General features: G+C 41.4%; 1 long non-coding RNA gene across 1 annotated transcript; it reads right to left on the minus strand.

Annotated features, from left to right (window-relative positions):
• Window positions 1-1438: 1438 nt before the first annotated feature.
• On the minus strand, window positions 1439-26716 carry LOC141553850 (uncharacterized). The gene is made up of 4 exons (XR_012485688.1): window positions 26573-26716; window positions 26172-26279; window positions 3646-3814; window positions 1439-3508 (listed from the first exon to the last, which is right to left on the minus strand). It is a non-coding gene; the product is annotated as an uncharacterized LOC141553850 (long non-coding RNA).
• Between the last annotated feature and the right edge of the window lie 435 nt (window positions 26717-27151).

Consider the following 27151-nt stretch of genomic DNA (forward strand, 5'->3'; position numbering starts at 1 on the left):
ATTATTTCTTATAGAACAATAGTATTGCATTACATTCTGACCTGGTCAGTCATTTCTCAATTGATGGCTATCCTCTGAAGTTCCAGTTCTTTGCTACCACAGAAAGAGCTGCAATAAATATTTTTGTGCCTGTAGATACTTTTCAAACCTTTTTCATAGTCTCTTTGGGATATATTCCTAGTGGTAGTATTGATGGATCAAAGGGTATGGATAGTTTTATATCCCTTTGAGCATAATTCCAAATTGCTCTTCAAATGGTTGGATCAGTTCACAACTCCACCAACAATGCATTAGTGTTTCAGTGTTTGTTTTGGATATTTAAAAATAGGTGGAAATTCAACAACTATCAAGGTCATAGGAGGCATAAGGAACAGCCTGAGCAAAGGCACAGAGATGGGAAATCTGTGAGGAACACAAATAATTGTGTTGTGAATGTCATGTAGAGAATATGGAAGAAAGGAATAAGACAAAACTGAAGAGGTAGGTAGAGCAATATTGTGGAGGACTGGAGGAAAGAGAGAATCAGTTATAGGGTTCGGGATAGAAACATGAAATGAATAGATCTTTGCTTAAGAAATGTAAGTGGAAATGTAGAAAAAAACAGAGAGTTCCAAAGTCAGGTCAAGTACTAGGAACAGTTGAAGATTAGAAAGAAAGGCACCTATCTGTACTTAGGGAGGGTTCCCCCTAAATTCTGATGAGAATCATATTTTAACTACTACCAATTCAGAATTATGTCAAAAATATGCTACTGATTTTAAAGGTGTTGATGCTATGGGAAAAGTATAAGTAGGTGGTAATAACTGCCATAATCTGGAGTTCAAACATCTCTGCCTGAGGGAAAGAAAAGGAAGCCTTCTGTTCATGTCACTTACCTCTAATCAACACACCACTTTAAGGCATTGGCCACAAATTGTCAGTGTATTATCAAAAAAATTTTTTTTTCAAGTGGCCTTTGACCTTGAACTTTACGAATGCAAAGGACCTGGAGATTTGGACTGGAAAGAACCCTTGGAGGTCGACTGCCCTATCATTTTACAAAAGGGAAAACAGGCGGGCTCCTGGAAAGGTACAGTGATTTGCCCAAGTTCATACACCCAGCAGGAAGCTGGGATTTGAATCTTTGCCATCTGACTCAGAATCCAGATTTCTTTCCCCTAGACAAACTTCCAACTCCGGTTTTATAAAGAAAGAGCAAAAGTCCTCCACTCTAATTTACTGGAATATAAACAAGCCTCAAGATCCAAGGGTTACCAAGAACCAAGCACTAGTTTGGGGAGTCAGAAGAGGAGTTTGAACCTCTACTTTGGTACTTCCTAGCTGAGTGTGATCTTGTCTGAGTCCACTCTCCTCTCTAGACCTCAGTTTCCTTATCAATAAAATGGGGATAATAATCCCCTTCCTCCCATAGTATCTGTGAGGAAAGAACTGGTGAATATAAGCTATCTTATATTTTATTAATATAGAATGAATCCTGGAGGGGTAAAAGTCAGTAAGTTATTATCTGAGAGTACCAGGAACAAGCTCTTCAGGCACTGGCTTAGCAGGATCCAATAACAAAAGGGCTGGATTTAGAATGGCTGGATTTAGAATGGAGAAATCCTTTTGCTGATGTTGCATCTGAAGCCTCAATCCAAATATTTTTCCACACTTCAGCCAAAGACCAAAATCCAATCTCACCTTAGCCACTCATTATCTGGGTGGCAAATCAGTCCTACTCTCTCAGCCTCAGTTTGCTCATCTGTAAAATGAAGCAGCTGGACTAGATGACATCTAAGGTCCCTTAGAACACTGGGTTAGTCATGCCTCTGAGACATATGGGCAAATCATCAGCCTTCTCGGAGCCTCAATTTTCTCATCAGTGATTAGAAAATGAGGATAAAAAATAAAAGAAAGTGAGCTGGAGAAGGAACTAGCCAACCACTCCACTATCTTTGCCAAAAAAATCCCAAAGGGGAGCACAGAGTTGGACAAAGACTGAAAAACAAAGTTTTATGGATGTTGGGGAGGTCAAGTTCAACAATGTGGCTGAACACTTGCAAACTCTTAATGCCTGATATGTGTGATCATCTTTTGGGTGTTGGAGAGATTGTTATCCATCTCTTCATGGCATATTTGTCAAAGGAGAATGACTAGAAATGATCCAGAAATGAGTCCCTCCCGCTTGTCTAGGGGTGATCAAGGAAGACTAGCACCTTTGGAGGAAATGGCAGCTGAACCCTTTGGGGCTGTTCATCCATCTTTGGGGTTCATCTAACACTCACCTACGGCTCCAAATAGCTGGCCACACCCCAGTAAATTATTTGGGCAGGTGGACTAAACTAGACTATGGATGACTGAGGAATCTCAGACTCTCCACTTAGCAGGCTGCATACCCCAAACATTCTTTGGTGGAACAGATGAATGGGAATGATGTGTTCCGATAGCCATGAAGGCAGCTGAAGCAGTTCTGGGGAACACAGAGCTTGGTCAGACTTTGAAGACATTAAAGTCATCCCCTGAATCTTGGACCTTTGTTTTTATCTTGCCACTGGCCTCCAATGATTCAGGAAGAGAAGGGAAGGCTGGTGGTGACTTTGTACAGCTCTGCCTCACTTAAATCCAGTTTATGTGGGAGTCAGAAGACATCAACAAGTGAGGTCATTTTGATCCTTTTCATGAACAAAGTACAGCAACCTTTTCATAGCTAGTGTTCTGTGGACTATCACAGGGGAGGGAAAGTAACAGCATTCTGTGATCAAGGAGAACTATTGAGATAGAAACTCATTCTTTGTTCTTCTTCATCTCATTCTCCTCTTCCTCCTCCTCTTCCTATTCTTCTTTGTCGTCCTCCTCTTCCTTCTCCTCTTCTATTGTTGTTGTTCTAGGGCACAGTCCAAACCTCATACAGATAATCTCATCAATCATCTTCATCTAACTTGGAAGTTCTTCATTATCTATCACCTCACCCTTTTCCTTTCATGTTTTAAGAAAACAAAAGCCTCCTCGGAATCAGATTTTTTTAATGCAAAAGAAAATCTAGACAGACATAGGATCCCAAAGAAAATCAATTGTATTGAAAGTCTGACTGAAATGTTTTGGCTATTTTAAAGCATTAACATGGAAGTTCACACAGTTGTATCTGATTAAATTATTCCTCTGCTCATTTGATTGCTGATTCTTTATAAAAGGGTCCCAGAAAGGAGGAATTGCTTGGTCCTAGTCTCCTTCCCACTAGAGGAGAAATCCTTTTGCTGATGTTGCATCTGAAGCCTCAATCCAAATATTTTTCCACACTTCAGCCAAAGGCCAAAATACAAGTTTTGCCCACTATCTCCCGAGAAGCCCAAACATGACATTTGCAGATGACCGAGCTGACAACTTTTACACAATGTCAGTTCCTAAAGCCTGGCGGGGGCTTACCAGAAGAGCTGTGGAAGCCGCCTCCGAGCCAAATCCCATCAACAGCCAGCACAATTTCTTTCCTGGAACCTCATGTGTGTTCTTCTGATCTCTGAACTCCTTGTCCCTGGAGAGGGGAGGAAAGAAAGAGGAGGATGTAAGGGCAAGGGAGGGGGTTGGGCCATGAACAATGAATTTGGAGGCAGCTGACCTGGCCTTGGCTTCAGGCTTTGATCTTGGCCAGCCACGTGCCCAGGTACTTACTCGCTCTGGTTCTGGGGTCTTCTGTGAAATGCAGAGGATCAGGGGAGTGGCCCCTCCCTCTCTCCTTCCAAGGATCCTTCATCGGTCAGAGCCTCTCTCCTATAGAGTGACTGCACTCTGCTCCGCTCTGCCCAAGGTCAGGAATTCATTGTAACGAATGCCCTGGGACCTTCAGAGAAAAAGAGAGCACAAAATGTTTCCTAAATCTAGCAAAGGATTCTGGGGGCCTCGTGTTCCAAGGATAAGCTCAGACTGGACACACCTAACATAGGACTCATCCTCTGGCCATGTGCTCACCAAACCTGCCCTCCTCCGGGTTTCCTTGCTGCTGCTGAGCACCCTGGGCATCTGCCTACTCACCCAGGCCAGAAACATCAGCGTCATCTTTGATTCTTGACTGAATTCAACAAGCATTTATTGAGTGCCCACTGGCTATCCAGCCTTGTGGTAGGGGCAAAGAATGATTCCTACCTTCAAATCCCTTGCATTTGGTTGGGATATAGAACATGCCCCAGATAAGAAAATTCAAGTTGATTTGAGGAGGATGAGAACATCAACAACTGGAGGAGTGATTGGAGGGGGAGGCCTTAAAAGGCTCCATAACCTCCCAAACCACAAATACCACAAGCTCTGAGCAGCCACTCTTGATGTTCCAGGTTGTCAGTGCTCCCCTGTCATCAAATGACCAGTTGGCCTGGCTTCCTATCAGCAAGCCCCCCTCAGAGACTTTGGCTTCCGTGAAACTGGAGTGTGGCTGGTCCCAGGTCTTACGTGGGCTAAGGCCTTGAGAGGGCTTGGCTAAGGTGACTGAGGAGTTCAGCCACCCAAGACAGAGAAAAGTAGAGCTCAGCTGCTCCCTGCAGGAAACCAGAAGGCAGACACGGGCCTGTGCAGGGCAATGCTGGCTCGAACACTGACCAGACATGCGGTGTGGGCAACACCCCAGCACTCTCAGCTTCCACATCTGGAAAATGGGAGTGACAATATTTGACCTTTATCTCTCACAAGACGTGTGTAAGAAAGCAGCTTTATCAGCCTTCAGGAAATAAAGCATCTCAACTCTTCACAACTCCACACATAGATCAACAAGTGTTTCTGGGCACCTACTATGTATCACATACTATGTGGGGTACCTACTATGTGTCAAGAACTATGCTGGACACCTACTATGTGTCAGGAATTATGTGGGCATCTACTATGTATCAGGCACCTACTATGTTTCAGGTACTATGCAGGGCACCTACTATGTGTCAGAACTATGATGGACACCTACTATGAGTCAGGCATCTACTATGTGTTGGGCACCTACTATGTGTTAGGTACTTTGCAGGTCCCCCACTATGTGTCAGACATTATGCTTGGCCCCAGAGGTACAAAGGCAGAAATGAAACCCTCTAACCTCTGAGGTCATGCTCAAATGGAGAAGACAACATGTGCATATATAAAGATAGAAAAATAGTTCAAACAGAAGGTAAGCCAGTGGGGGGAAGGGCAGAGTCAAACAAAAGTCCCCAAAGACCACATAGGTCCATTACCCAGATTCCCCCCAGAGACAATCACTAGAGTCACTCACACTCTGGCCTCCCCTTGGGACACTGGGAGCTTAGGTGACTGTTTTATCAATAGGGCCCAGATAGCTTTGTTTATGGAACTGGCAGAGGGTTCAGGGAATAGTCCTGATTTCAGATTCCACCTCAGACACTTAGTAACTCCACAACCCTAGACAAGGTACTTAATCTTTCTGAGACTCCGTTTCCTGCTTTGTAAAATGATGTTAGAGTTAGCATTTACCTAGTAGAGCTGTAGTAAGGATCAGTGAGATGAAGCACTTTGCAAATAAAGCAACAACAGCCCTGGGCTATGCGTGCAATCATTATCATCTCCATTTTACAGATAAGGAAACTGAGGCAAACAAGTGGCTTGCCCGGGGTCACACAACTAATATCTGAGGCCAGACCTGATCTCAGATCCTCCTAACTCCAGGCCCAGAACTCTATCCATTGCACCACCCAACCTTAATAAATGCTAGTTGATTTGACTTAATCACAATTTTTCAGCATCTTCCTCTGATTTTGTCTTCAAATAGCCAGAGAAAAATGAAAGTGAGTAATCCCCTAGATACATTCTCTAGGACCATCTGCCAGCCCTCATTATTATAAAAATCAAAAAATTAGCCACACTCTTGCTAGTTATTCTTTGCAATTTTTCAAAATTCTGCCTCTTAAATTACATAATTAATCCCATGCCATCGTAGGAGAACATAGCACATTTAAGAGAGAGAATGTTTCAGTAATAAGTATTGTTTTAAAAAAAAAAAAATTGAAGACATAGGCTGCCTGCAAGGATGGTAAAATGAGAGGCAGAGCTCTTACCACATGACTCATTGGTTGGTAGGGCTGCCAAGCCCCGGCTGCCAGGCATACCAAGTTCAGGAGCAGGATAACCCCAAGCTCCCAGGAAAGATAATTTCATATTACTAATACTAAAACATGATCGTTTGTCCGATATATTGGGAAAATCCTGGAAATGCAATATGGGGAAAGTTAGAGAGATAAACCACATTATCCTCCTGGATTAATGTCATACTGAATGACTCCATTAATGTATCATGACTAACCCCCATTGTGATATCATTCATCTAATGAACCTTTTATAAGCTTATTGTTACAAATACCAACCTACTCAAGGGATGATGGACATGGAGGAATCATGGTTTTAAACATCAGAAGCTAGACTACAAGTATGGCTAAGGAAGGAGGTCTTGAACAAGATCACACTCCAATGGGGACGCCATTGGTGTTGCTCCTCTTGATCAGATCTTATCTAGGAGTCCAGAGTATACCAGCAGGCTGGTTCATTCATCTCCAAGAAGTCAGCTTTTAACTCCAGCAAAAGCAAAGTGCAAATGAAATTTGGAGAGATTCAGCCTTCCTGGCTCAATAAAAAGGCAGACAAAATTCAGTTCCACACTGGTAGCAGCAATCCCGAGTGCTTTTATAATGCCCTGAAGGCTATTTATGGACCAAAGACCTAGAGTGCCCCTCGATTACTCAGTGCTGATGGAGTCACTCAGATAAGTGATGAGGACACGATTCTGGAGAGATGGGCCGAACCATGTGCTTCAGCAGACTACCATCAGCACTGCTGAAGTCACTGGCCATGTACCTCAGATCCAAGTCAATCCCTCTCTAAGCAAATTTGCAACGGAAGGAGGGGTTTGAAAGCCATTAGGCTCCTCTTGTGTGGCAAAGCACCTGGTGCCGATTCTATTCCAGCTGAGATTTATAAAGTGGGGAGTCCCTTGCTCATACAAAAACTTGACAAAAACTTGGAGTTATCCTCCAAGAGTTCAGGGATGCCTCCATAATCCATCTCTATAAAGGAAAGTGAAATAGATGGTCCTATGGCAACCACAAGGGGCTACTGTTAGGCAGAGTCATTCTTATTGAACTGATCCTTCACCTGGAAAATGGTCGTTGACCTGAGAATCCATGTGCCTTCAAAATAGTCACTATGGTCCATTTGCTGCCTGACAACTTCTGGAGAAGTGCTAAGAGCAGAATAGAGTTCATTATACAACATTCATAGATCTGAACAAGGCCTTTGATATTGTGAGTCATGGGATCTTGTGGAAAATCATGGAGACATTTGTTTGTCTAGAGAAGTTCATCAGTATTGGGCAAAAGCTCCAAGATGGCATGTTTGCATGGATTCTGAGAAATGGAGGACACTCTTGTGCTTTCCTAGTCTCCAATGGAGGAAAACAGGGTTTGTGCTTCCTTTCTCTTCAGCATTTTTTCAGTGATGTTGTCAGCCACCTTCAGTGAGAATAAACAAGCCATCCAAGTCAGCTACCACAGTGAGGGTAAATCATTTAACTTGGAAAGGCTACAAGCCAAGACCGAAGAGGGAGAGGGAGTGCAGGCTCCCAGATAACTGTGCACTCGGTGCAGCCTCTGAAACTGAGATGCAACAAAATATGTATCAATTCTCTTCAGCTTTTGCTAATTTGGGCCTGACAATTAACCCCAAAAGAGACGTCCTCCACCAGCCGGGGGCCACACCATCCATCCATGGAACCATTGGTTACAGTCAACGGAGAAATTCTGAATTCTGTGTATGAGTCCACTTACTTTGGCAGTGTCCTTTCCAGGGATATACACATTAGTAATGAGGTTGATGCATACATGGTCAGAGCTTTGAGAGGCTTAGAAGGGAAGTGTGGGAGAGAAGAAGTATTAGCCTGGCTACCAAAGAAAAGTTTACAGAGCCATTATTGTTGTGGAACCTGGACAGTATAGCAGTGCCATTTTTTCATTTGAATTGCCTTGGGAAGATTCTGAAGATCACTTGGCAGGATAAGATGCCAGACACTGAGCCAACTGCCAGGCCTTCCTACCCTACTGCAGAAAGCCCAACTCTGATGGGCCAGCGATGTGGTCTGAAGGTTAAATGTACATCTATCTGGGGGGCAGCTAGGTGGCGCAGTGGATAGAGCCCTGACTCAGGAGGACCTGAGTTCAAATCTGATCTCAGACACTTAACACTTCCTAGCTGTGTGACCCTGGGCAAGTCACTTAACCCCAGCCTCAGGGGGGAAAAAATGTACATCTATTTAAAAGGCTACTCTACAAAGAAGTCATATAAGGCAAGCACTCACACAGAGGTCAGAAGAAGTGATACAAGGACACTTTCGAGTTTTCTTTGAAGTACTTTGGAATCAATTGTGAGACAAAGGAAGCATTGTCCTGGACCAGGCAGTATGGCGTGCCCTCATCAGAAAAAGTACTGTGCTTTATGAACAAAACAGAATTATAGTAGCTCAAAAGAAATATGATGTGCAAAATCATCGATGTCTTGATTCCAGATGTTCCCAGGGACTCTTTGTGCCCAATCTGCGGTAGAATCTTTCAATCTTTTATTGGTCCGATCAGCTGCAGAGAAACTCAGGGTACATTGATGTGATGTCATGATATCATTTTGGTCCTCTTCCGGTATGAAGGACAACCAATGATCTGGTCAGTGAGGAAGGATTAGATGAGTCTCCCATTCATAATTGGAACCATTCATGGAGCAAGGATCAGGAGGAGCAGTAGAAGGGAATGACATCACATCTGATCAGTGGGGAAGACCAGGAGAGAGAGAGAGCCTAACAGACATTGCAAAGTAGCATTTGCAAAGAAATTCTCCCAAGTTCCCTTCCTGTGTCAGATCAAATTACTGCACTTTGGTGCACTCCCCATCCCTGGATCTAGAACTCCTTCACCCACCTTTGATGGCCTCCATGCCCATAATGGCCCTCGTTTCTGTCTGATCACATCGCCCAGCTCCTTCACCCTCTACCTGAGGCTGCCTGTGATGCTTGTGCTATGGGAGTTCCTTGTACCTGTGTGATAGCTTCCCAATAGAATGAATGTAAGCTCTCTGAGGGCAGCAAAGGAATAACATGTTGGCCATGAACAGGGAGGGGAAAACAAAACATAAAACTTGGTCTCCAATTTGGTCCAATTCATGAGGCTCCTCCTTCAACAGTCTCCACTCCAGGCTGCATCTTCCTTCTTACCATAATAGGGGAGCAAAAGAGATTCAGAGACTACAAAGGTACATGACTGGGGGAACACGAAACAGCCACATGAAGACGAGCTACAAAGAGGAAGAGAGCTAGAGTGGGAGCAATAGGAGATGTGCCCCAAAAGACCTGGGATTTGAACTTTCACTGGTACTTACTAGTGGAATGACACAAAGCAAGTTTCTGGAATTCATTTCTTCATGCATAAAATAAAAGGGTTAGATGAGATGCTCTCAAAAATTCCTTCCAGCTCTAAATTTTATGATTAATAAAGTTCACAAGTAGAAAATAAAATGGAGGACAGATGATCAAGTCACAAAGATGAGGGTTTTAAAATACCCCAGACTCCATATGAGAAAACATTGTTTCATAAATGAATCAGTTTCCAATAAAAAAAAAAAACCTTTCCTCTTTCCAATGTCCAGCCCTCAACTTCCCGTGTCTCCTTCCCAAACTACTTTGCATTTATTTAACAACTTTTCATTATTTTCTCTGTATTGATACTGTTTTTTTTAATCATTCAACTATGAGTTCTTTGAACACAGGGACTGTTTTTTGACTGGCACATAGTAGGGACTTAATAAGTGCTAGTTGATTTTATTTTGTATGTGCTTATTGTTCCTCTCAATAGAATATAAGCCCTTTGTATATCAAGTTTCCCCAGTACATCCAGTAGATGTTTAATCGATGCTTGTTGGTTGGTCACACCAAGAAGGGCAGCGCTTTCAGGAATCCAGAGATAGTCCCACTGTCCTCTGCCCTGGTTTGACCATACATGGAGGACTGTGAACAATTCAGAGTACCTCATGTTAGGAAGATCATGGGACAGCTGGATTCTGTCTTCTTATTGAGTGGCTCGATGGGTTATTTGGATCTAATGTCATTTGAGTCATCAGGTGAAACCCTTCTCAGAAGCGTTCTCATAAAAATACACCGAATGATAAAGGTTAGCAACTATGCACTGAAATGCAGTCATCAAAATATATTTTAAAATGATCATGGGTCCCATGTCTAGCAGACAGTAAACAGATAATTGAAGGGCCAGAGGTCAAGGGTGCTTGAGGATCAGCTGAAGGAAGGAGGGATGTTGGTTTAGAGGAGACTTCCTCTGTGGGAATGGGAGTGTGTAGGCGGATGTTACTTCGGGTCTAGGCCTTGAGGGTTGAGACATGGATGGGGGAAGAAGTTTGTTCTTCTTGGGCCACAGAGGGAGCAATCGCTAGAAGTTGGGAAATGCTCCCAAGAGTTAGAATTATCCCCAAATTGCAATGGGCGGCCATAGCAGGTAGCTCCCCCTACCTCCACTTTGGATGTCTTTAAGAAACAGATGATTATTAGCATAGAATTCTAGTCTGGCACAGGTTGAACCTGATAGTCCTTAATCCCTTCCATGGAATCACAAATAGAGCTAGAAGGGGCTTTAGAGGTCATTGGGTCTCACCCCTCCTTTAGTGGAAAAGTAACTGAGGCATAGAAAGTGACTGTCCAAAATCATTCTCGCTGCACACCAAATCTCTCAAAGTTGCCAGTGCTTCAATTATGTGTTGACAGCTTTCCCTCTGAGTCAGTAACTAATTCTTCATGCTAGGAGAAGCTTGCTTTAATTAGGCTTCTCCATCCACCCTACCCCTCTGCCATCCAGACTTTTCTACTTTGCCAGCTGCCTCACTCCAGAGCCCCTAAAACTTCTGGGTATTTCTATTCACCCTGATATCTGTATTAAATTTGCCTTTCTCACTAGTAGTGTGAGCTGCTCAAGAGCAGGGATTATTTGGATTTTTAGATCTATATCTTCAGGGCTTCTCACAGTGCAGAGTGCCTCATCAATGCTTTTTTTGTTCATTCATCTTTAACTGTAACACAGATCTTAAGCCAAACACCAAGAATGGACTTGTTAGGAAAGTTTAAAAATGGCAGTCATCTCCTTATTCTTGGAAGTCTGCCTCTCCTCTGTAAAGTCCAAGATTGCATCAATAATTTGGTGGCTTGCACACTGATGACTCATATTGAGCCTGCAGACCATTAAGTCCTGAGATCTCTCTCAAAATAACTGCTTCTATCCATGTCTCACAGAGACGAGGTAGATTCCTTGAACCCAAGCGTAAGACTGAATTTATCCCTTCTGAATTTGATCTTTTTAGATTCAGTCCAGTGCCCTAACTTCTGGAGATAATTTATTTTGTTATCCTCTATTTTACAGCTTCTTCACAGCTTTGAGTTATCTGCACCTTTGATAAGCCAATGATACCTTGACAAACATAAAATATCTCAGAGTCAATAAACACAGATCCTTGCAGTACCTCACCAGAGACTTGCCACATTGACTTCAAATCTGAGTTCAGTCAACTTTTGCTGAATTTATCTCACTTTTTTCTTGTCTAGCCTCCATCTCCTAAGCTTTCCCACAAACTCGAGACTCAATCAAACATGCCTAAAATCTAAATAAGCTATGTTCATTATCTACCATTGTAGTAAAATGGTCCAAAAAGGAAATGAGATAAACTCAACTCAACTTGTTCATGCACTTGGGAATCACTGCTTCCCTTCCTAAATGCCTTACATTTAATGATGGAGTCTCAGGTCTTCTCAGAAATCATAGTCAAGCTCCCTGACCTGCAGCTTGCAAACAGATACCTATCCCTTTTTCTTTTTAAAATCAGGATCACCTTTACTTTCTCCAATCTCGATAAAGCTCTCCCATTTACCATGATATCAGATATCTCTGCCACCAGATCATCAATCCTATACGCCAATTCTTTCAGCCCCAACAATGTAGCTCATCTGGGCTTGGGAGGGGATGTAAATCAATCGAGGGCAGGAAGCTATATGCTCTATTGTTACATCCTTATTGTATATTTTTCTTAGAAATTAAGTTCTGGTCTTTCTGCTCCCAAAGTTACCCTCCCTTCCTTTGAGAAAAGAAATGCTAAACTAGTAAAATTACCAAATGTTTATTTTATAGAGGTAGAAAAAAAAGCAACAATGAAATTCATTTGAAAGAACAAAAATTCAAGAATAAAGAAGGAAATCAATGAAAAAAAAAGTATGAAGTTCGGCAGCGCAGTACCAGATTTCAAATATAGTACAAAGAGGTAATCATCAGAATAATCTGATACTATACAATATAGTGGTGGATCCCTGGGATAGATTATGTACACAATACACCAAAACAAATGATCATGGAAATATAATTTTTGATAAAGGCAACGATCTAAGTTTGGGACAAGAATTCATTGTCTAATGAAACCTGCTGAGAAAACTGATAAGTGGTCTGGAAGAAACTAGATATAGATCAATCTTTCACACACATACCAAGAAAAGCTCAAAATGGCCACATGATTTAGACATAATGGGTGATCTCATAAGCAAATTAAGGAAGCATGGGAAAGTATGCCTGTAAGATTTAGTGGATGAAACGAGAGTTTATTACCAAACAAGAGATAAATAGGATCATGAGGAGAAAATTAGATCATTTTGATTACACAAAATCAAAAAAAAAATTACACAAAATTGATACACCCTAAGATAGAAGGAAAACAAGAAATGGGGGATAGAATAAATTTCTTTGATAAAAGTTGTGTTTTTCTAAATATATAGAGAACAAATTTATAAAAATAAGAGCTATTTCCCAATAGACAAATGGTCAAAAAATATGAAGAGGCAGTTTCCAGAAAAAGAAATCAAAGTTATGAATAGTCAAATTAAAAAATGGATTAAATCATTCCTGATTAGATAAATTCATTGGCTAATATGGCAGAAAAAAACAATAACAAATACTGATAGAAAGGAACATCTGGGATGAAAGCATTAAAAACTGGGAGGGTCAGGAAAAAGTCTATTCTAGAAGATAAAATTTGGTTTGAGCATGAGAAGAGCTGGGATTTCAAAAAAAATAGAAGTGAGCAGTAGAGGTATACCAAAAATGGGACACAGCTTGGGCAAAGGTGTGGAGATGGGAGGCAGCATATTAGACAGAGGAAACTAATGGACTTCTCTGGTTATAATGCAGACTGATGATGAAATGTAGTGTGAAAGCTGTCTCCTCTTCTGGATGCAGATGGCATTTTCTTTCCAAAGTCTATTGAGATTGCTTTGAATCACTGAACTCCTGAGAAGAACCAAGTCTTCAATAGTTGATCATCACACATTCATGTTTTATTGTGTATGATATATTTCTGGTTCTGCTTGTTTTGCTCAGCATCAGTTTATGTAAATCTTTCCAGGCCTTTCTAAAATCAGCTCGTTCATCGTTCAACTGTTATTCTCCATTATTACTGTTCTTTGTGGGAATTGTGGATTTTCATAAACAGTTTTGTTCTGCCTTCATCCCTTTCATTTTAAAGCTCCACTAATTGAAAAACTCTAAGTGAATTCTTACCACTCTGATCAACTTTTGTTAGGAATACGCCAACCGTGGTGGTGGGGGGATGGAAACCTGGATTCCTTTATTTTAATCTGTTGAACAGAAATCCAAATCCCCTTCTCAGCTGCCTTCTTTTTAACTAGCTGTTCATCCCTCCCCACCCAATTAGCTTTTCTTGTTTATAGTTTTTGCTGTCAATGCATAACAGAAAACATCTTTTCCTATGGTTTTCATTTTCATGTCCAAGACTTTGTAATTTTTGTCACTACTTTCTAGGTCCCTTCTGGAAGTGCTGTTTGTGCCCGTGTGAATCCCCACTTCTGTGGGTGACAGTCCGTGTCTTGTCCAGTCTTGGCAGATTCTTTATCTTGTCTTAGATATGGGTATAGACACGAGGAAATCAGAAAGGCTCTTTACTATTAGCATGTCAGCAAATAACTGAGTCATAGGATACAGAGTCACAGTACCTCTTTGAGAATCAATGTATTCATCTGTAAAGTGACATCTGTAAAGTGAGAGAGGAGAATTAGGTGACCTCTGAGCTACTCTCCAGTTCTAGAACTCTTCCAGGATGTGACGGCCTTCCAGCAAGAGACAATAAGCTGACATTTGCACAATGAATTATGAAAGAGATTTGGCAAGTTGAGATGACAAAATTGGATGGGAATCTGATTTCCACAGATTCTAATTAAATACAAAATCTTGTGACTTTCCAAAAAGTATCATTCCTTATTACCTAATTACGGCAAAACCAGAAAACTCGTCCTGATGGATGACGACTAGAACATGTGGAATCAACTCATCTTCACATATTCTCCTTGGAACTGGAGAACATCAGAGCTGTAGATACTTTGTAGCCCAACTCTTCCATTTTACACAAGAAGAAGAGAGTACCAGGAAGTTGATAAGACTCCTGCTCCTCAGGTAATTGTGTGACTTTTTTGATTATTCAGCACAATCCTCATTAACAAATCTTCCCCTGTCCAAACTAAACATCCCCATTTCTCTCAACTGACAGCCCTACAACAAGTTCAAAGCCCTTGGCCATCCTGTTTGTGAAGAATGCTTTACAATGACTTTCTCAGGGCCAGTGATGATAGTCTCCAGGTTTTCAGTGGTCTTACCCAGAATGGGAGAGGAAAGAATCATAGTGCCCCTAGAGGAGGCATTTAATTATCAGTCCCTTTACAGCCTAGGAAAAGCTAATGGCAGGGTACTACCATCCCATCTGTGGCACTGGAGGCATTGCTGCACTACTAGAAATGCCAGGACCTCAGCTAGAACTCCCTTACTCAAAAATGTGATATAATTAATATGGGACAACCCAGCTCCCTCCTACTTTTCCAGTCTTCTTGAACCTTCTATCTCACCATGTGAAAAATGATGAAAAGTTGGGTTTCGATAGTGTGGAAGTACACTTCCAAAGTGCAAGCTTTGAGGTAGTGTGGGATAGTGGGTACCACTGACCAAGAGGTTTTCAGAAAGTGAGAGGTTAAGGAAGGTTAGGATTCACAAAACAATTAAGTGATCAATAGAAGCGTTGAGCAAACAAGGAATTGGGAGGCTAAGAAGGCACAAATGGATTCAGCCAAGCAGAAAGAATCTTGGAGTTTTGAGAAAACCACAAACTTAAGATAATAGCCCATCCAGCCCAAACTAGTTGGGGTCAATGACAGGACTTGACCAAATCACTACTACACCTGCCTAATAGGCTAATTGAATATTAAACAACACACCCTAGAATAGGAGTTTTCTGCCAGTTTTGAACATGGAATGTATGGGGCCTCTGAAGGGAAGTGGGGCCCACTTCTGGCCAGAAAAGACAATTCTTAACTAAGATTCTTTAATAAATTTTCCTTGATATCTGATTTTCAGCATCAAGAATGTTATTTCTAACAATCATATGTTCCTAGATTCAGTGACGCTGGCTTCCTGGTTGTTCTGAAATTTTCTCTGGCTCTCCTCCATATCTGGAATGCTCTCCCTTCTTTCCAACTATTAACTTCTCTAGTTTCCTCTAAATCCCAACTAAAATCCCACCTTCTCCAGGAAGATTTCTCTAATCCCTCAATCTCAGTGACTTCCCTCAATTCAGTTATTACCCATCTATCTTGCATATAACTTACTTTGCATGTATTTGTTTGCATTTCTCCCATCAGATCAAAAGCTCCTTGAGATCAGGGATAGCCTTCGACACATAGTAGGAAATTCATACATGTAGAATTATTGATTGATGATATACTATGAAAGTTACTGCAAGTAACTTTCAACTTGATGTAAGAAAAAAAAGATTCTAATGATAAGAATTATCCAACAGTGGAAGATAGCTCAATTCCTAGAAAATTTCTGGAATATCTCATAAAAGGTATGGTTAGTTGTAATGTTCTTGGTTCAGTTTTCTGGAGGTCTTGGGGCAGCCTTCCTTTCAGTTCAGTAATCACCACAAGAGTAGCCAGGGGTTAAAGTCCAATTCCTTTATTATCTCTTTCAAAGTCTTGTCTCCTTTCCTGGGGCTTGGTTAGCTTTCTTAAAGGCCTTCCAGAGTCTTGGTTTGATGGAGAAAATGCAGGAGGCCAGCCACCAGGAGACTGAAGAGAGAATTGAATCTTGTCCAGTCCTTGCTGGCTGATATATACTCCATTATCATAGGTGTGAATCTTGTGGAACTATATTAAGTACTAAGTACATGTACTGAACTAGAGAACTATTAAGCATCAAGCTAAACTAGATAATCATTATATTTATCAATTACACTGACTTAACACCTGGTAAGAATCCTTGTTTCGAGTTCTGGCCCAAAACATCTCCCACTTTCTTTTGTTTTAGAAAATAAGGTGGTCACACTCTCCCAGACTAATCAAGGAGGTGAGAACCCCCCAAAAAGAAGGTGATCATGCCCTCCCTGACATCTCAGGAAGGGAGATGAAAACACCAAAGGAAATGGGGACTCAAACCAGATTAGCAGGTTTCTGAAGGGTCTCACTTGAAACAAGTATACATAAATCCATCAACATGGGAGTTATTACATAAGCACATAGCAATATAACATGTCATAAACCGCTTCATAGGTGGTGCTGATTGTATCACTTCCCCTCCTGCATTTTCTTCTTTTTCCTTATTCTAATAGTTTTATAATTCCTTAAAGGCAATTGTATTAAGTTATATGTATCACGTGTTTCTTTAGAAATTGAATCAGGGCCATTATCATTGTAATATTCACATAGTTGCTCTCCTATTAATTTCCACTCGTCTAGATCTAATTCTTTTTCCTTTGAGAACCAAGTAGATGTGTACTGTACTGTTTCTAAAAGTTCAATGATCTGCTCCCAAGTTACAATCAAACCTTGGCTTTTAATCTATCTAACCAAGTTTTTTCCTCACATTTTCCTTGAGGTGGAAAAGAAGGCTGTTTTCTAAACATTTGTCCCATTTCAGCTGAAATACTAGTTTAGCCCTTTACCAAGTTTCCTTCTTGTATATTTTTGTACTTACTCTAATTTCTGGGTCACAGATGTAGGTTTCAGCCCCACGTTGGGCTCCAAAATATAAGGTTCCTGGTTCGGTTTTCTGGAGGTCTTGGGGCAGCCTTCCTTTCAATTCAGTAATCACCACAAGAGTAGCCAGGGATTAAAGTCCAAAAGTCTTTATTGTCTCCTTCACCTGGTGCTCAGCTAGCTTTCTCATGATATTCAGATGGACTTGGTTTCAGTGGAGAAAATGCAGGAGGACAGGCCAGCCACCACAAGGCTGATGAAGATGGAAATGAATCTCTCACTGAATATAAACCAATCATTATTTCACTAGTAAACCATTATTTGTTGTAAGAGTAAATCAATCATAGTGAACTTAGAGAACTATTAATCACCACGTTAAACTAAATAACCATTGTCTTTATCAATTCCACTGACTTAACACCTTAAAGAATCCTTGTTTCAGAGTTCTGGCCCATAACAATCAGTGAATCTTTAGAAAAGGAAACAGCAATCACAAAGATCCAGCCTGGCTTCATCAAGCACAGTTTTAGTTCATTCCCTTTTATGATCATGTTATTAAGCTAGTTGAAAGTTTACCCAGATTTTGGCTATTTGACAAAATCTCTCATATTATTATTATGAAAAAGTTGGAGAGATATGAGCTGGACAATAGTCCCGATAGTGAGTTTGGGATTGCTCCAATAGTCAAGTTTCCAAAGTTGTCATTAGTGATTCTATGACACCTTGGAAAGAAAGTGAAGGGCATAAGATAGCTGTGATCGATCCAGTCCTTTGGTTGGGTAGTCTTCAGAGCTTAAAGGCCTGATCTAAGATACAACAGCCCTCTGATCTTGGCTTTTCAGGATCTCTTCTCCATGGTGTAGGAGCTAATGCATTAGAAATACAAACTTTCCTCAGCTACAGCTGGTTTTTTAATTTGTGAAGAGGTTCTGTGAGTGCCAGAATATTGCTTTTTACAATAATAAAAAACTTTTGGGATGTTTTCTTAATCCCAAACAAACCCAGCTGTTGTTCATTTCTAATTACAAATTAGCTGTGGAACAATTGATCATTTCAAATCAACTCATTTATCATCTATTCACTGTTAATTTATATGTTCTGAGAAGCCCTTGAACTGAATCACAGCTTTGAATGTAGACTTTCCTAGTTGCAAACCCGGAGCAAGAACTCTTCTCCCCTTCTGTCTCCAGCTATTTTCTTCCCTCTCCCCTGACCCTCCTAACCCTGATAATACATTGCATTTGATTCTACAATTGTGCTACAGTTTTATTTTGATCATTAGTATTTAGTTAATATCTAAAATTTTTGTTAATTAGGATAAGTTAATCAAGCATTATTAGGGATCTACTAACAGTTTCATGCACTGGACAAAGTTCTGGGGATACAAAAGAAACAGTCAAAATTCAGTTCCTGCTTTCAAAGAGGTTACAATCTAGTAGGAGACAACAACTCTGAATAAACAAACCATACACGGGATGGATTGGGGATCATCTCTGTGGGAAGGCCCCATGATCACAGGGGATTCCCAAGGGCTTCCTGCACGATGTTGACTCTAGCTGAGACTGGCAGAAAGTCAGGGAAGCTAAGAGATGGAGATTAGAAGGGAGAGAATTCCAAGCACAAGGGACAGCCCATGAAAATGGGTCGAGTTATTTATGGATGATGGATAGACATCAACATTACTAGATCCTAGAGTCCCCAGGGATAAATAAGGATAAAAAAAGCAGTCTGAAGGACTTTGAAAGCCAGAAGTGACTTTCCATTTGATTTTGTAGGTGGTAAGGAGCTTCTGAAGCTCATCTTGAGTGAAGGGCAGGTGAAGGGAAGGTGACACAGTCAAACCAGCCCTGTCAAGTTTGACATCCGAAAGGAAGATGGAGGAGATTGGCCTGGGCTGGGTGGTCTTAGGTACCGTAGGAGGGCAGACAAAAGGAACTGGAGGTGCATTGTCTGGAGCCATGAGATGCTGGACAATCATGGTTGTTCTTCAGCCATTGGAAAGCTCGAGAATGGAAAGGCTTACCTGAAGGGCTGTTACAAGAAATAGGGGTCAGCCTTGCCAGCTTGGCCCCAGAGGTCCGAAGTAAGCAATGGAGACATGAAGGAAGGAGGCTGATGGAGATTCAGGAGAAGCTTCCCAAATACCAGGGCTGTCCCCAAGTGGAATGGGCAGAGGAGTTGGACTCTCTTCCCTGGAGGACTTCATACAGGGGCATGGCCACATGTTGGCTGAGTAGTGATGGAGCTTCTTGGGGAGTATGGGTCAGACAAGGAGGCTGCTCAGGCCCAGTGGCTCCTTTGCCTTCATGATTGCCTGTCTTAAATGCCACTTTCCATGCACATGTGACTGGAAACATCGTGGGGGCTTCTTTCTCCTCCCCCCATATTTCTACAACCCTTCAAGCATCCAGCAAATTGGATGTCACACTTTAATTCTGCCTTTCAGAAGCAGAATAGGAATATGAAAGATAGAATGGAGGGCTTTTGTGACAGGAGGCTTGGATTCAGATCCTTCCTCCAATACTTGTACTAGCTGTGAGACTCTTAGTTCCCTCAATTGCAAAATGGAAATATCAATGCTTGTACCACCCACCTCTCATGGCTCCATCAATCAACCAACGAGTGTGTATTAAGCACTTCAGGCAATGGGCCAGAAACCAAGGCAAAGAACGACCTGATTCAATCCAGTGGGGTTGTTTGAGGAAGATGCTTTGAAAGCTTCACAGTCTGAGTGGTTGAAACAGGAGGATGTGGTCAGTGAAAGCGGAATGGAAACCATGGGAAGAGTGCTGTACCTGCTGATTGACCCGTTATTTAGTGCTCTAACCTCTGGAGGCCACAGTTTCCTCATCAGCAAAATGGCAGAGGGGCTGCTTAAGTTGAAAAGTTCAGTGAGAATAGGGCCTGGGCCAGAAGACTGGATCTGTCACTTACTATATCTGTGATCTTGAGCCACAATCATGGCATCTCTGAACCTCTGTTTCCTTATGCATAAGGTGAGTGGACCAGCCACTAAAGCACCTTCCAGCTCCCGGTGGGTGCCTCTATCCCTTGCCACAGGCCAGGACTCGCTCCTGGCTCCAGAGACTGGCAGCAGCCAGAGCTTGCCCTGGGAAGGCCCCAAATGGCCCTACTCTGGAAAGAGCTCCAGCACTTTGAATCCCAGATTTTCCTGAAAAGGCAGAAGCAATGACCTAGGTGGGCCTGAAGCACACTTGGAAGATTACTAGAAACTTGGCATTTTCTGCCCTGATTTAAGAAGCTGATATAAGCTTCTTCTCCACCCTAATCACCTAGAAGCCTCTTCAGTTGCTCAGCAGAGCCAGGAAAGGTAGGAGGCTGGGAAGAAACACTTGACTTTCTAAAAGAGCTTTTAACTTTGCAAAGCACTCGTGCTTCTGTTATTTCATCTTCATGCAAATAAGTGATCTGGGCTGTCAGTCAAACTGGGGTAACAAGCCATCAGTGATGAAGACTGAGCATCCAGAAGTGGTGGGGCCTTTGTAGTAGAGAGGGAAAGTTGGGAGGAGAAGGAAGGGTGAAGGGGGCTCTACAGGGGGAAGGGGAAAACTTCAACCACAGCTCTGGCTGAGATTTATCAATTCTCTAAGCTTGGGCACATCACTTCCAGCAGTCTGGGCCTCATTATGCCCATATTTAAGATGAGAATAGCCATTTTATTACCTTGTGAACCCCAAAGCACTGAGCAATCATGATGTCCGAAGACTGAAGATGAGGAGGTACGACCATCTTTTGATGGAGACAGGGAAAGCTGGAGCTGCAAAGGAAAACTATTTTCTGAGACAGTAGATGTATAAATTTGTTTTATATAACCATAGTTGTTTGTTATATGGAATGACTTTTATTTTTCTTTGGAAGAAACTAGGGTGTGACTGAGGGATAGTCATGGTGATGACTAAAATAAATTAAAATGAAAGGATTAATTAAAATTAAAGGAAGGAAGAAAAAATGTCTTAATGGAGCATTAAACTAAACAGAAAAGAAAGAAGAAAATTCTGACACAAACTGCTCAGTGTTGAAACTAACATGTCAAATTTTATTTTTACAAAAAAAAAATTAAAAGCATATATAGTGGTTAAAAACCAAAACACAATATAATGAAGAATTTACTGTTTCATATACAATCTCTTTTTGTTTATTTATCTTTCTCTGTTGAAACACTTATGTTTGTTGGTGTTATTTAGTTCTTAAGCAAAAAGAAAAAGAAAAGAATTTAAGGATGTGATTCAATCTCCATTTGACGAATCTGAACATAATGAAATCATCACCTCCAATGATCACCAGTCCATTAACAGACAACTCCTTTTGTCAGGAAGTCTTCCTTATGTTAAATTACAACTATCCCTCTATAGCTTCTCCACCCTCCATGGCTCATTATATTCTCCAAAATCAAGCAAAGTAAAGCTATAAATTTTAAGATTTCTTCCTTAAGAGATCCTATCAAATGGTTGCTGGTCTACCATAAGCTTCTTCAGGCAGATTACCCAATTGGATGGATCTCCATGAAACATAACTTTGTGTGCCCTTAGGATTCTGGTCATCATCCAACTTGAACAGATTTAAGAGGGGTAGATTTAGGCTTCATGATAGTTCAAGTGAAGGAGTCTCAACTTCCACCTTAACTAATATGATCACAAAGGTACTAAAATGTAATTACAAAGTATAAAGTCAGTACTAATAAATGTTGTTACAACCCTTTTAACAATTTATTTTTGACTTTATATTATTTTATTTGTTCCAGTACATGTCAAGAAAAAATTTAGCATTCATTTTTTTAATTAAAGCTTTTTATTTACAAATATGCATAGGTAATTTTTCCAACATTGGCCCTTGCAAATTTTTTTGCTCCAAATTTTCCCCTCCTTCTTGCCAGCTCCTCCCCCAGCTGGCAAGTAGTCTAATATATGTTAAATATGTTAAAATACATTAGCATTCATTTTTATAAGATTTTGAATTCCAAATTTTTCTCCTTCCTTCCCTCCATTCTCCCCTTCCAAAGACTAGGCAATTTGATATAAACTATACATGTGCTATCATATAAAACTTATTCCCATATTAGTCACAGTTGTAAAAGAAAAAGCAGAACAAAAAAAAATAAGAAAAACAAGAAAAAATAAAGTGAAAAAAATATGCTTCAATTTGCATTCAGGGTCCACAAGTTCTTTATCTGGATATGGATAATAATTTTTTTCATGAGTCCTTTGTACTTGTTTTGGATCATTGTGTTTCTGAGAAGAACTGAGTTACTCAGATCACCACACAATGTTGCTAATGCCATACACATTGTTTTCCTGGTTCTCCTCATTTCATTTCGCATCAGTTTCTATAAATCTTTCCAGGTTTTTCTGAAATCTGTCTGCTCATCAATTCTTATTCCATGATGATATTCCCTTACATTCATATACCACAAATTGTTCAGTCATTCCTTAATTGATGGGTATCTCCTCAGTTTCCAAAATTTTACCTCTTTGAAAAGGACTGCACATTTACCCCATTCTGTTGCTCCTTTCCTTCTGCATCCAGGGTACTCCTCTTTATCATTCCTTAATTATTTCCATATAATTTTCTGAAATTCACCTTATATATGTACCCTCTGTCTATGTATGATCATTTTACCTGTACTATTAGTTATAATAATTTTAATCATTAGAATCATCTTTCCATGTATGGATGTAAACAGTGAATCCATTATATTTTTCCCTTTTTACCTATTAATGCTTCTCTTGGGTCTTGATATTGGAGGTCAAATTTTTATTTTAGTACTGGTCTTCTCCTTATGAAAGCTTGAAATCTGTGTTATTTCATTGAATGATCTCTTTTTCTCTTTGATGTATTATGCTTGATATTCCTGGTTAAGTGATTCTTGATTGTAGTCCTAGTTCCTTTGCCTTCTGGAACATCATGTTTTATTGCCTCCTGTCCTTAATATTGTAGCTGCCATGTGGCTCTCCAATATTTAAATTATTTCATTCTGCCCACTTTCAGTATTTTTCCCCTAGATTTGATAGTCCTAAAATGTGGCTATAATGTTCCTTGGAATTCTTATTTTAGGATCTCTTTCTTGAGGTGATCCTTGGATTTTTAGTGACTGTTTTGCCCTATGCTTCCAGAACATAGAGGCACTTTTCCTTGATTAATTCTTGAAAGATGCTGTCCAAGTCCTTTTGATTATTGTTTTCAGGTTGTTCAATGACTGACATTATTTCTCCTGCATCTGTTTTACAAGTCAGTTGTTTTTCCCATGAGGTATTTAATTTTTTGTACAAATCTGTTGTTTTCCCATGTGATATTTTACATTTTCTTCCACTTTTTCATTCTTTTGAATTCATTTGATTGATTCTGGATGTCTCTTAGAATTGTGAGCTTCCATTTGCCCATTTCTAACTTTAAAAGTGCTGTTTTCCTCAATTAACTTTTGCACTCTATTTTCCATTTGGTCAGTTGTACTCTTTAATCTGTTGTTTTTTTTTTCAGTGGATTTTTGTATCTCCTTTTCCGTTTGGGAAATTCTATTTTTTAAAACAGTTTTCTAAGCTGCTGACTCTTTTTTTCATAATTCTCTTCATCACTCTCATTTCTTTACCCAATTTTCTTCTTTCTCTTATATTATTTTAAGCTTCTTTTTGAGCTCTTCAGTGAGTTTTTTTTCTGGGCTTGAGACAACTTCTTAGTTTTCTTTGGGATTTTGCCTATGAGTGTTTTGATCTTGTTGTCCTCTTCTCGCTTTGTGTCTTGGTCTTCCTTGTTATCATCATAACTTTCTATGATCAGATTCTCTTTTTTGGCTGTTCTTGCTCATTTGTGGAGGTCTTTTTAGGAAAAAAAAAACACCTCAGCTTTGCTCCCAGGGTGAAAGGAGTACTCTCTCAGACTCCTTGTGCCATATCATCTCCTGGCAGCCAATGTTTTTGGTACCACTCAGAGCTTACCAAAGTCAGTGCTTGCCAATAGACAGAGCATAATAACGATGCTGTTCTCCACCTGGAATCCTCAGCTTAGCTTTGCTCAACACTCCATCTGACAGAGAAGGGAAGAGACCTCTCCACACTCACTTGCATGGGTGCTTATTACTCATGAGCCAGCAGAACCTGCTTCCCCTGATTTCACAGTCCTTTGATGTTCTCACCAATGGTCCCAATTTCCTCTACTCAAAACTTGTCCATCTTGATGTGGGACCTTCCAGGACTTGTACCCCACCAAGACAACTTCGAGAATCAGGGCCCCTTTTTGCCATGATGAGGCAGTAAGAGAGTTCAGTATCACAGAAAGGTCTGAATGAATGAAGATGCCAATGTCTTCAAACCCAATTGAATGGAAAGAGAACTGATGGAGTCAGAGAAAGCCCAGTTTTACCATTTACTAGCTGTGCAATCTTGAGCAACCATATTCTGTCTCAGTTTCTTCATCTGTAAAATAAGAGCTAGATTACCTCTGAGGCCCCTCAGTCCTAAATCCACAACCCTCTGAACTCCATCCCCTTGATACACCAAAATGCTTCAATGATAAACATGCTGAGATCTTCTCCACAGACCCAAATGACAGCTTCCTGCAGATATTAGAACATTTTTGTCATAAGCATTTCTCATCTTTCTGTACAGCTGTTTTTCATTCCCTACATCCAGACAAAAGACTCCAAACACACGTTCTGACCTTGAGTTCTGGAATTGAACTGAATTCTCTTCTCCTTTCCTGTCCCCACTGCAAAGCTTCAGAACATCATGTCTCATGTTGTAACTGGAGGGACACTGGTGACAGGTGTGTGGATTTAATTACAGAGACTGTACATTCATTTGAAATGAGGGAAAATTTCACTCTTCAAAGCAATATTGTCAAACCCTGAAATGTTCTATTTTCAGAAGGCAGAATGTTGGCTTAAATGCATTCTCTTTGCATAATTAAACACCATTTTAATTATGGTGGTAGACACCAAGATAAAGATAGGTTTTGGAGAGCTGTTCAGTTATAATTTGTACATGTATCATCCATCAATCAAACTTGCTCATAAATATTTCAAGGGGTCCATAATCTGTGAGAGTGGGGCTTACACCAAAGGTAGAGGGGCAACCAAAGCATTCCTTCTTGTCCATGGGATCCCTGTCCAATTCTTCCTAAAGCTTCCATGGATCATAGAATCACAGGTTTAAAAATGGAAAATGACCTAGTCTAATCCCCTCATTTTACAGATGAGGACCCTGAGGTAGGAAAAAGGAGGTGAAAGTTATGTGGATCAGTTTAGATTTGGAAGGGACTTTAAAGAGCATCCACTACAACATTCTCTTTTTTTGTTGTTGTTTTTTTTTGTTTTTGTTTTTGTTTTTGTTTGTTTGTTTTTTGAGGCTGGGGTTAAGTGACTTGCCCAGGATCACACAGCTAGGAAAGGTTAAGTGTCTGAGACCAAATTTGAACTCGGGTCCTCCTGAATTCAAGCCTAGTGCTCTATCCACTGCGCCACCTAGCTGCCCCCACTACAACATTCTCATTTACAATTGAGAAAAATTGAGGCACAAAGAGTAACTCAGTGAATAACCTATGAGTGCTCAAGGCAGGATTTGAACCCAGGTTTTTTGCACTCAAATACAGCATTTATACATTACTTCAAGCTGCCTCATGGCAGAGCCACCCAACCTTCTGGAGTCCTTATTCTAGATATTAAACATGCACCCAGTGTGACCACCTGAATTTATTCCTCCATCACTCCTATCCCTCCCTCACTCTGGATGCCCCAAAGCCCTCCCAGTGCCTTATTGTACTGTAGAAGTATCCAGATATAGTCAGTGGTATGGGCTTGGTCAGTGGTGTAGGCTGTGGTCAGCGGTGTACAAGTTTGGGTGGGTCCTACCACCCTGGAAAGATCTAGATCACAGTCCTACAAACAGCAAAACTTAAGGTAAATAAGGTAAATAGAGAAAAGTCTGTTCACCAGGAAGTGATTTATCCAACTGAGTTGTACCTAGGACAGGCAATTGGGGCTTTGGACCAGGACGCAGAAATTCAAAGAGCTATGCTTTGAAAACTTGTGGTTTGTTCATTCAGAGTCTTCCATTAGCCCTGTTCCAAACCCCCTCCCCCCAAATCTCACCTGGGATCCAGGCTGCCATACTCCTCCAATATTCTCCTAAGGTTTTCTTAACATCAGACTCAGCATTCTCTCTGCTGAATCCCCCTCCTTTCCATTGGGTGATGGCCCCTTAAGATAGTTTTTAAAATTAAGGAACTAATCTTAATGAATTGGTCACAATCAGTCACATAAAACCCATCCCCATTCTCTCCAGGAGTTCACAATCTAGCTGAAGAGACAATAGATATGTAGAGAGGGAAAAGACTGCGGGAAAGTTAAAGAAGAAACGAGAAAAACCCCGGGGCAATTCAGGACAGGATCCTGACCCCCCTTTCCCCCCAGAAGAATGATAAATGGGGCTGTGACTTCAAAGGAAATGAATTCCCCTGGCCTGAAACGCTTAGAACAACATGGGGAAGTACCTGTAGCTGGAAGCCGAAGGAGGGTCAGAGTGGCAAAGGGTGATGGGTTACGGCATCCCTGTGGACAGGCCCCAGCGGCCCCAGCGGCCCTGCTGAAGCAGCTGCAGCCCCAGAGCAGTCTGGGGCCTGGGCCAGGAAAAGCTCGCTGGCCTTCCGGCGCGGAGACGTCTGGGGTCAAAACTGGCGCAAGTGCTGTGGGGCCGGGCGCAAACCCCAGCTCTCGGCTACGAGCTGAGTGACTCCCGGCCGTCCTCAGGTTCGCGAGCTGTCGGACCGGCCATTAATTACGGCACTACTGGTACAGCAGCGCGCAGCCGTGGCCGCCAGAGCCCTTTGCGCCTCTCTCGGGCCAGGGTAACGCAGGGACCCTAACCGCTGGCGCCTTTGGATCCGGCGGCCAGTCACCCTCTCAGGAACACCCCCCTCCCCGGGCTTGGGCTCGCGGTGCCATTCGTGGCCACCGCAAGGGTGCTCGCTGGGCAACAGACTGGCCCTGCCCGCACCGTGCTGGGGAACAGGCGGCACCCCGTGGCACTGTTACAAAGAGTATCTCATTTGCTGCTCCCAACAACGCGGGGA

Source organism: Sminthopsis crassicaudata, chromosome 2 (genome assembly GCF_048593235.1).
Source record: "Sminthopsis crassicaudata isolate SCR6 chromosome 2, ASM4859323v1, whole genome shotgun sequence".
Taxonomy (NCBI): domain Eukaryota; kingdom Metazoa; phylum Chordata; class Mammalia; order Dasyuromorphia; family Dasyuridae; genus Sminthopsis; species Sminthopsis crassicaudata.